Consider the following 3,388-nt stretch of genomic DNA (forward strand, 5'->3'; position numbering starts at 1 on the left):
ACAAAATCCTGAGCAACAGCAACCGGATGGGCTGGTGGTGCCTCTGGTGTCTGAAGTCCCTGAATAACCTGCTTGGGTGTGCGAGCGATGTGAGTCTGAGTGCCTCCCCTGGCCTGAGAAGTGGTTGCGGCTGTCGAAATAGAGACCGCCTGAACAAGGCCAGTACATGCTGTCAGAATCTGAGCTAAGGCCTCCTGAAGGCCAGGAATCACAATAGGCACATGTGGTGCCTGAGCTGGTGCATCAACAACCAGAACTTGGTCCTGATCTGGGACAACTGGTGGATCTGTAGGTACTGTCCCAACTGCTATACGTGCTGCACCTCTGCCCCTACCACGGCCTCGGCCTCTACTGCGGCCTCGGCCTCTCGCGGCCCTGGCTGGTGGTACTGGTAGCTGGCCTTCCTGACCGGTAGCACGAGTCCTCACCATCTATGAGATAATGAAACAACAGATGTTTAGTTACTAGAATCAACAGATTTGCACGACAAGAATTCAAGAATATGGAGTTTCCTAAAGGATCTGCAGCCTCCTGAAGATAAGTACAGACGTCTCTGTACCGATCTGCAAGACTCTACTATACCCGCTCATGACTCGTGAGACCTATGTAACCTAGGCTCTGATACCAATCTGTCACGACCCAAAACTAACCCCTGTCGTGATGGCGCCTATCGTGGAACTAGGCAAGCCGACTCATTTCCAAAACAAAATGATATTTTCATTTCAAAGATAATTTCAAGGTTATTTAACATAAAACCTTCATTTAAAGAGTTCAAATCAAAGAAAAATAGAAGTGCGGAAAAGAAAAGCCCGACATCGGGATGTCACTAGTCATGAGCATCTACTATAATTTGTCTAACAATATCAAGGCTAACTCAGCCGTGGAAAATAGATAAATACAACTAGAGGAAGATAAGAGGGAGAAGAGCAGGGGCTGCGATCGCCAAACAGCTACCTTGCTATCTCCAATAAAATCTGCAACCAGAACACTCAATAACCGCTACCGTGTCCAGCTACACCTGAATCTGCACACAAGGTGCAGGGAGTAACGTGAGTACACCAACTCAGTAAGTAACAACAATAAATAAAGACTGAGCAGTAATGACGAGCAATAAAGCATATAACGTTCATATCAGGAAATCTCAGTAAAATACCACATGCTCTTAAAAATCAGGATTTGAATCAAATATCTCGTTTAAACCCAGTTCCAATAAAAATTATTTTTATTTTCCAATGGTTTTTCAAACAAAGGCTCAATGAAAAGGTGAGCAAAAATGATGAAATCATAAACAGCCACTCGGGCAGACCTCACAGTCACTCGTGCCACTCGGGCATACCTCACAATCACTCTTGCTACTCGGGCATGCCTCACAATCACTCTTGCCACTCAGGCATACCTCACAATCACTCTTGCCTCCCAGTCACTCAGCACTCGGCACTCGCACTCAGTAGGTACCTGCGCTCACTGGGGGTGTGTACAGACTCCGGAGGGGATCCTTCATCCCAAGCGCTATAATCTGCACGGACAACTCACGTGCGATAATAATAAAGTATGCTGCAGGCGGGCAGCCCCGATCCATACTCATATCACAAATCAAGCCACTCGAGCATTTCAGTAAAACAGGGCATTCGGCCCAAAACATTTATATGCATCAAAATAGAGTCATAAGACTGAGTTATGCAGTAAACAAGTATAACCATGACTGAGTATAGATTTTCAATCGAAAACAGTGAGAGGATGATACGAAACAGCCCCTAAGGGTCTAAACAGCATTGGCGCAAGGCCCAAACATGGCATTCAGCCCAATTTACATAAAATCTTTCTAAATCATATAAGTATCAATGGTTTCAACAAAGTATGCAACTTTACAGTTGCTACGGGGCGGACCAAGTCACAAATCCCCAACAGTACACGCCCACACGCCCGTCACCTAGCATGTATGTCACCTCAAAATAATAGAATGGTACAAAATCTGGGGTTTCATACCCTCACAACTAGATTTAGAATCGTTACTTACCATTAATATACACTAATGGAATGAATTCCACAAGAAAGCTTCAAAATTAGACCAAAACCCGAAATTGGCTCAAAATTTGCCTGTGGGGCCCACATCTCGGAACCCGACAAAAGTTACAAAATCCGAAAGCCCATTCAACCACGAGTCTACCCATACTAATTTTACCAAAATCCGACCTCAACTCGACCCTCAAATCTACAAATCTAATTTCCAAATTTCTAAGTTTCAATCTCTGATTTACGCCTCAAAATCATGTAATCTAGTCGGATTACTCGATGATAATTCAATATTATGGAGTAGAAATGATCACAAGAGACTTACCTCAAGTTTTCCTTGAAAATATATAAAAAATCGCCTCTCCGCAAGCTCCAATTTGTCAAAAATGGAAAATGGGACGAAGCCCCCGTTTTTATAATCCTACCCAGACATCCTCGGTTCTGCCTCAATCTTGGCCTTCGATCGAGGTCCTCGATCCTGGTTCTCGGTCCTGGCCCTCGATTATTTCTTCTTCCCAGCCTTCGACCGTGACCCTCGACCCTGGGCTCGATCATGCCTTCGATTGTGACCCTCGACCCTGGGCTCTATCATGCCTTCGATCGTGACCCTCGACCCTGGGCTCGATCATGGCCATCGACCCTGAGCTCGATCTGGGCTCGATTCTGGGCACAAGCAATTTCCAATAGAAGGAAATTGCAGTAGCTGTTCTAGTTCAATTTTTGATCTGTTAACCATCCGAAACTCACCCGAGGCCCTCGGGACCTCAACCAAATATACCAACAAGTCCTAAAACATCATACGAACTTAGTCAAATCCTCAAATCACCTCAAACAATGCTAAAATCATGAATTACATTCTAATTCAAGCCTAATGAACTTTGAAATTTCTAATTTCTACAAACAACTCCGGAACCTATCAAATCACGTCCGATTGACCTCAAATTTTGCACACAAGTCCTAAATAACATAACAGAGGTATTCCAATTTTTAGAATCAGATTCTGAACCCGATATCAAAAAGTCAACCCCCCGGTCAAACTTCTCAAAAATAAAAACTTTCGGCATTTCAAGCCTAATTCCTCTACGGACTTCCAAATAATATTCCGAACACTCTCCTAAGTCCAAAATCACCATACGGAGCTATTGGAATCATCAAAATTCAAATCCGAGGTCGTTCACATATAGGTCCATATCCGGTCCATTTTTCTAACTTAAATTTTTCAATTATGAGACTATGTGTCTCATTTCACCCCGAGTCCCTTCCGGACTCGAACCAACTATCCCGATATAACATAATATAGATGAATAACACAAAAAGAAGTAGGAATGGGGACAACAGGGTTATAACTCTCGAAACAACTGGCCGGGTCGTTACA

Source organism: Nicotiana tabacum, chromosome 19 (assembly GCF_000715075.1).
Source record: "Nicotiana tabacum cultivar K326 chromosome 19, ASM71507v2, whole genome shotgun sequence".
NCBI classification, from domain to species: domain Eukaryota; kingdom Viridiplantae; phylum Streptophyta; class Magnoliopsida; order Solanales; family Solanaceae; genus Nicotiana; species Nicotiana tabacum.